Below are 8,630 nucleotides of genomic sequence, written 5' to 3' on the forward strand. Positions count from 1 at the left end.
GTGGCGGAGTGCTGTTCCAATTTCCACTACACATTGTGTTTCCTGATATCTCACCCCACAATAACCTTGCTCTAATTTTAAGATAATGGTTCCTTCTGTTTCTTTATATCTACCCTAACAACTCATTTAATAATCATAAACTTCTCAATTAGATCACCCCTTAATCTTCTGTACTCGAGGGAATACAAACCTAGTCTATGCAACCTGTCCTCATAATTTAACCCGTTTAGCCTTGGTACCATTCTGGTGAATCTGCACTGCATCCCCTCCAAGCCAACATATACTTCCTGAGTTGAAATGCCCGGAACTGAACACAGTATTACTGAACTCTGAGCACCTTTGGATCTTAATGGATAAATGGTCATCAATGGGCAGAATGATTCTCATCACCTGTGTCTCACGTTATGCTGCAGGCTGACCTTGCATACATATGAACGAGCATACGAAATAGGAGCAGAAGTAGGCCATTCGGCCCATCTAGCCTGCTCCAGCATTCAATAAGATCATGGTTGATCTGTGTGTCTCGAATGCCACGCTCTCATCTACCCCCGATAACCTTTGATTCCTTTGCCTAACTATCTACCCCTGCCTTAAAATTAGTCAATGACCCCACCTCGACCACCTTCTGAGGCAGAAAGTTGCAAAGTCGCACAAGCCTCAGGGGACAAGAAATCTCCATCGCTGTCCGAAAAGGGCAACCCCTCATTTTAAAACAGTGCCCCCTAGTTCTGGACTCCCCCACAAGAGGAAACATCCTTTCCACATCCACCTTGACAAGACCGTTCATGATCCTGTATACAACCCGCTCATTCCAGGTATCAATCTAGTAAACCTCCTCTGAACTGCCTCCAACGCATTCACATCCTTCCTTCAATAAAAGGAGACCAAAACTGCCCACAGTATTCGAGATTTGGTCTCACTAATGCCCTGTATAGCTGAAGCGTAACATCCTTACTTTTATTTTCAATTCCTCTCATAATAAAGCATAGCATTCCATTAGCCTTTTTTTATTACTTGCTGTACCTGTATACTAACTTTTTTGTGACTCATGGACTGGAACACCTAGATCCCTCTACACCTCGGAATTCTGCAGTCGTTCGTCGTTTAAGTAATACTCTGCTTTTTTTAAAATTTTGCCTGCCAAAGTGAAAACTTCACATTTTCCTGCATTGTACTCCATCTGCCAGATTTTTGCCCACTCACTCAACCTATTTATAAATCGGTCTGCAACCTCCTTATGTCCTCTTCACAACATACTTTCCTACCTACCTTTGTGTCAGCAGCAAATTTAGCTACCATGTCATCCCTCCCCTCATCCGAGTCATTGATCTCCTAGTTTAGTAACCCAGTTCACTTCAGCAAGCTCAGCTTTCATGCCCACATAGTTGCCCTTATTTAAGTTTAAAATACTAGTCTTAGACTCACACTTCTCTCTTTCAAACTGGATGTAAAATTCAGTCATATTGTGGTCACTGAAACCAAGAGGTGCCTTTACTCTGAGGTCATTAATTAATCCTGTCACATTACACAATACGAAATCTAATATAACCTGCTCTCCGGTTGGTTCCAGAAGGTTAAAAAAAAACACTATCTCAGAAGCATTCTATGAACTCTTCATCCAGGATATTGCCTATCTGATTTTTCTAGTTTATCTGTAGATTAAAATCACCAATGATTACTGCTGTCTCTTTATCACAAGCACCCAATATTTCTTCTTGTATACTTCACCCTACATTATGGTTACTGTTAGGGGGGCTGTAGACCACTCCCACTAGTGAAGTCTTTCCAGAGATCATTACCCTGGAGGTTCTGTTCTTCAATTTGGTGCCTAGCTCCTCATACTGTCTAAGCAGAACCTCTTTCCTAGTCCTACCTATGTCATTGGTACCTACATGGACCACAACAACTACATCCTCCCCCTCCCACTCCCACTCCCACTCCAAGTTCCTGTCCAGCCCTGAGCGGAGGTCCCAAACCCTGGCACTGGGTAGTCAACACAGCCTTCTGGACTCGCGCTCTTGGTTGCATAGAGCAGTGTCAATACCCCTCACTATACTACCCCAAACTATCAATACATTCTTTTTTGCTCCCCCCAATTTGAATGGCTTCCTGTACCACAGGGCCATGGCCAGTCTGCTCATCCACTTTACAGACCTCAAACTTGTTTGACAATTGCAAAGCCTGAGGCTCCTCCACTACTGTCTGCTCAGTCCCTTTACCTGCTTCACTCACGGTCACATCCTCCTGTCCCTCACTGCTGACCAAAACAGATGACCCTGTTCTAAGAGGTGTGACCATCTTCTGGAACAAAATGTCCAGGTATTTCTCCCCCTCCCTTATGTTGCATGGTGTTTGCAGTTTGGCTTCCAGATCAATAATCCTGATCCGGAATTCCTCTGGCTGCTTACACTTTCTGCAGACGTGTTTGTCCTGGATCGCCTTGGTGTCCAAAAGCTCCCACATACCACAGCTGCAAAATAACTGTCCTGCCATTGTTATTTATGCTATGAGTTAATTGACTTTAATTAACTAATCACTTTCTTAATTAACACAGTTTCCCAATCTACTAAGCTTAACTAATATTACCAAATAAAAACCTTACAATTTCTAAAATTACCTGAGTTTTGAAATCTAAATAATAAAATACTCACCAACCACCTACCTTGGAGTCAAAGGAAGAAGACTCAAAAGCTGCTGGAGGCTAAAAAGAGGAGCCCCTCTTTCCCCCTCTGCACCAAATTCCAGCTTCATTCAAGCAAATGTCTCTTCTCACCGTGTTCCGCTAAGCATTGGTCTGCTTTATATAGAGATTCTGATGACTCACAAGCTCAGCTTCTGCTACAATAATTAGCACCTATTGAACCTAACTACTTTCAACTGATTGGCAGATAACTGGCACTGCTGGCTGCTTGTTTAACAAGACTATTTACCTAACCAGGAGATTTTAAAGCCTGACTCTTAATCTAAAATTAAGCTTGACAAAAACTTACCATGTGCACCAAATTCCAACTTCACTCTGGCAATGTCTCAATCAGGCAAATGTATCTTCTCACTGTGTCCCCTCACCTTGGTGAGGTTTTACTTTGCTTGGAGATCATTGATTGTTGCATCCTCTTGTACCCTATTCAGGAATGCAAGGAAAAGGCTAGAAAAAGTCTTGAAGGGTTCTGGTAAATTCAAAGGGAGACCTCAGTCACAATACCAATACATTACTATAATAAAAGCAAAATACTGCAGATGCTGAAAATCTGAAATAAAAACAAGAAATGCTGGAACCATTCAGCAGGTCTGGCAGCATCTGTGGAAAGAGAAGCAGAGTTAACATTTTGGGCCAGTGACCCTTCTTCGGAACTAGCAAATATTAGAAATGTCAAAGGTTATAAGCAAGTGGGGCAAGAGATAACAAAGGAGAAGGTGTAGATTGGACAAGGCCCCATAGCTGACCAAAAGGGCATGGAGCAAAGGCAAACAATATGTTAATGGTGTGTTGAAAGACAAAGCATTAGTACAGATGAGGTGTTAACGGACTGAAGATTGAACAGCAGCAAGTACAAACATGAAAAAAACAGTGGGTAAGCAAACTGAACAAACTGAGATGAAATGAAATAAACAAAAAAGAATGTAAAAAAGAAAAAAAAACTAAAAATAAAAGTAAAATGGGGGGGCCTGTCATGCTCTGAAATTATTGAACTCAATGTTCAGTCCGGCAGGCTGTAGTGTGCCTAATCGGTAAATGAGATGCTGTTCCTCGTGCTTGCGTTGATGTTCACTGGAACACTGAATTGATGACTGTATCGGTGCCGTTTCCTGCTCCCGCCCCGAATGGAAAACTTTATCAATTTTGCTTCCACTTTCCACCCTTCTCTCACCTTTACATGGTCCATCTCTGACACTTCCCTTCCCTTCCTCGACTTCTCTGTCTCCATCTCTGGGGATAGGTTGTCTACTAATATCCATTATAAGCCCACCAACTCCCACAATTACCTGGACTACACTTCTTCACACCCTACCTCCTGTAGGACTCCATTCCATTCTCCCAGTTTCTCCGTCTCCGACGCATCTGCTCTGATGATGCGACCTTCCATGACTGTGCTTCTGATATGACCTCCTTTTTCCTCAACCGAGGATTCCCCCCCACTGTTGTTGACAGGGCCCTCAACCGTGTCCGGCCCATTTCCCGCGCCTCGCGCCTCACCCCTTCCCCTCCCTCCCAGAACCGTGATAGGGTACCCCTTGTCCTCACTTTCCACCCCATCAGCCTCCATATCCAAAGGATCATCCTCCACCATTTCCGCCACCTCCAGCGTGATGCCACTACCAAACGCATCTTCCCCTCCCTTCCCCTGTCAGCATTCCGAAGGGATCGTTCCCTCCGCGACACCCTGGTCCACTCCTCCATTACCCCCACCACCTCGTCCCCGTCCCATAGCACCTTCCCCTGCAATCGCAGGAGGTGTAATACCTGCCCATTTACCTCCTCTCTCCTCACTATCCCAGGCCCCAAACACTCCTTTCAGGTGAAGCAGCGATTTACTTGTACTTCTTTCAATGTAGTAAACTGTATTCGCTACTCACAATGTGGTCTCCTCTACACTGGGGAGACCAAACGCAGACTGGGTGACCGCTTTGCGGAACACCTCCGCTCAGTCCGCAAGCAGGACCCTGAACTTCCGGTTGCTTGCCATTTCAACACTCCCCCCTGCTCTCATGTTCACATCCCTATCCTGGGCTTGCTGCAGTGTTCTAGTGAACATCACGCAAGCTCGAGGAACAGCATCTCATTTACCGATTAGGCACACTACAGCCTGCCGGACTGAACATTGAGTTCAATAATTTCAGAGCATGACAGGCCCCCCCATTTTACTTTTATTTTTAGTTATTTTTTCTTTTTTACATTCTTTTTTGTTTATTTCATTTCATCTCAGTTTGTTCAGTTTGCTTACCCACTGTTTTTTTCATGTTTGTACTTGCTGCTGTTCAATCTTCAGTCCGTTAACACCTTATCTGTACTAATGCTTTGTCTTTCAACACACCATTAACATATTGTTTGCCTTTGCTCCATGCCCTTTTGGTCAGCTATGGGGCCTTGTCCAATCTACACCTTCTCCTTTGTTATCTCTTGCCCCACCCGCGCCTCACTTGCTTATAACCTTTGACATTTCTAATATTTGCTAGTTCCGAAGAAGGGTCACTGACCCGAAACGTTAACTCTGCTTCTCTTTCCACAGATGCTGCCAGTCCTGCTAAGTGGTTCCAGCATTTCTTGTTTTAATACCAATACATTACTGCTTGAAGGTTGAATTTTAACCAGGTGTTGGTGTGACTTCGGTTAACAACGAGTAACAAGCCCCTGCCTTGTGGCATTGGGTCCTGCACATACCGTCACCATGCTGCAGAATTTAACACAGGTATAATCTAAAGTCTCACTCTTGCACACTGACAATAGATAAATAATAAACTCTGGCACTTTTCATCTCCTTCTGCAGCCAAAGTCTATTCCAGGATGATTTATATCAAGCATGGGAGTATAGCTAAAAGGAAAAGAATGCAATTATTCAGAGACAGCTGGCAAATTAAGCAGCAATGAACTGTCAGCCCGTATATCAGAGAGTTTTCTGAACGTAAATTCGCGTTAAATGGATCTTTAATCTCCTAGGTTTCATCTCTGCTGTAAAAGTGTTGAGTTATGCTGTAGCACAAGTCCATAATTGTCAGTCCCCCTCCTGTACCTCACCCAAGTGGCCATTCTCTGTCAAGTGCTCTAGTGAATGAGTGTTGGCACCTGGTATCTACGCACAAGCACTTTTAGCAGGGTTCATTGGATAACGATCAGGAGCAAGAACCCTGGTGGATTTTCTCCACCCTAATCTGCATCTACCACTACCTGAGCTGAAATAAATTACCTCAGCACAGAATGTTTTTAACTCATTCTTGGGATGTGGGCATCACTGGCAAGGCGAGCATTTATTCCCCATCCCTGCTTGCCCTGAGATGATGGTTGGACCTCTAGACAACTGCAGTCTAATTTTATGTTTTGTAGAATTTGATGCAATTAAATGGCTTTGCTGGCTCACTTCAGAGGACAGTTAAGAGTCAACCATTTTGGTGTCAAACTGGAGTCATATTTAGGCCAGACTGGGTAAGGACGGCAGCGAACCTGTTGTGTTTTTATGACAATCCAACAGTTTCATGGTCACTTTTACTATTTCCAATCTATTAAAAACTGAATTCAAATGTTCAAACTGCCATGGTGGGATATAAACTCACATTACTAGTCCAGTAACATAATGAACTATCATACCTGCTACAAATCAGGACTGAGACTGGTATCCTGCCTAACCTGTACCACACTATACAGTGTAGTTACCTACTGAGCCATCAGGGGTTTGGTAAGACACAACTTGGGTGAATCTGCTAACACGGACAAACAAGCACACATATATACATGGCCAAATGTCTACGCCACATCCTATCTGAAATTATTTACATATTGACAGCCTCACTGGCAATGACTTTTGAGCCATACAGAGTTGGTAACGAAACTTTGTTTAGTTCCTCTTTCAGGACTGCTGTAATCCTCGACTGCTCAATCAGATGGACTCATGTCTAATCAGGAGGTGCCTTTATTTTTATCATTTGTACTCATAGAGCTAACATCAGGAAGCATGCATGCATTTCTCTCTACCACTCTCTGTATCTTTGTCTTGTTATAAACCAGCTGTATATTCTTTCTATTCTTAAAAGAAAAATTCAAATTATTTTTTACAATATATTTTATTTCTATCCAATGGTTTTTAACACTAACTTTTCACATCTGCGGCCTGTATGTGAACTCGGGCTCAAGTGATGGGACAAAGGCCTCCAGACCTTGCTGGCTGTGGAGTTCTACATGATATGAATTTGGTAAGTCTGAACCAAGATCCAAATGGGATGGGCTATGGAGAGACAGTGGCATTGTGGTAATGTCACAGGACTAGTAATCCAGAGGCCCAGGCTAATGCCCTGGGGACAAGGGTGCAAATCCCACCACAGCAGCTGGTGGAATTCAAATTCAATTAATTAATTCTAAAAATCTGCAATTGAAAGCTAGTCTCATGAGTGAAACTATCATCAATTGTCATAAAAGCCCATTTGGTTCGCTCGTGTCCTTTAAGAAAGGAAATCTGCCGTCCTTACCTGGTCTGGTCTACATGTGACTCCAGACCCACAGCAATGTGGTTGACTCTTAACTGCCCTCTGAAATGGCCTAGCAAGCCAATCAGTTCAAGGGCAATTAGGGATGGACAACAAATGCTGGCCTTGCCAGCGATGCCCACATCCCATGAAATAATTTTTTTTAATGCCCCAGATTTAAATCTATCCGCAAACTGGGAATCTCACTGAGAGAAGCTGGAAAGGATGTGAAATGGAAGCTTCATACACCTGCTGCAATTGTTTCAGTTCAGAGGTTGGGGAATTGTTGAGGTAGAGAGAACTTTACTTTGCAAGCAACCTCACTGCAGTGTATTATGAGCTATTCTGAAGACTTACAGATGAAATCTGCTGAAGGTACTATGTTGGACTATTTCTACTGTGGCACTGGGAAGATAGGCGATGAGCAATGAAGACTGATAGAGCAATTTGTACATATTTGGTGTAAGAAATGGCTTTGATGGGCCCAGATATCCATTCCATTCTTTTTTGTGCTCTAGACAATGTGGAAGCTATGTGACATGGCCGGGGGATGTGACACAGCAATGGCAATAGAGCAAGAAATTAGTTTAAGAAAACAATGGGAGCCCAGTACACAAGAAAACAAGAAATAGGAGCAGAAGTAGACCATATGGCCCATCATGCCTGCTCCGCCATTCAATACGATCATGGCTGATCTTGGGCTTCAATCCCACTTTCCTGCCTGCTCCCTATTTCCCTTGATACCCTGCAAGACCAAAACTCTATCTAGCCCAGCCTTAAATATATTCAATAATCTAGCATCCACAACCCTCAGGGGTAGAGAATTCCAAAGATTCACAACCCTTTGAGTGCAGTAATTTCTCCTCATCTCAATCCTGAATGATTGGCCCCTTATCCTGAGACTGTGTTCCCGTGTTCTAGATTCCCTGACCAGTGGAAACAATTTCTACCCTGTCAAGCCCTTTCAGAATCTTGTATGTCTCAATTAGATCGCCTCTCATTCTTCTAACCCCCAGAGAATATCGGCCCAATTTACTCAGCCTCTTATCATAGGACAACCCCCTCATCCCAGGGACCAATTTAATAAATATTTGCTGCACTGCCTCCAGTGCAAGTATATCCTTTCTTAAATGTGGAGACCAAAACTGCACACAGTATTCCACGCATGGTCTCACCAAAGCCCTGTACAATCTTAGTAAGACTTCTTTATTCCTGTACTCCAATCCCCTTGCAATAAAGGCCAACATGCCATTTGCCTTCCTAATAGCCTGCTGCACCTGCATGTTAACTTTGTGCATTCCTTGTACGAATACCCCAAGTCTCTTTGAATATCAACATTTACCAGTTTCACACCTTTTAAAAAATATTCTGCTTTTCTATTTTCACGACCAAGGTGAACAACTTCACAATTCCCTACATTATACTCCATTTTCCATCTTGTTGCCCACTCACTTAAC

This window comes from Heterodontus francisci, chromosome 27 (assembly GCF_036365525.1).
Source record: "Heterodontus francisci isolate sHetFra1 chromosome 27, sHetFra1.hap1, whole genome shotgun sequence".
Taxonomy (NCBI): Eukaryota; Metazoa; Chordata; class Chondrichthyes; order Heterodontiformes; family Heterodontidae; genus Heterodontus; species Heterodontus francisci.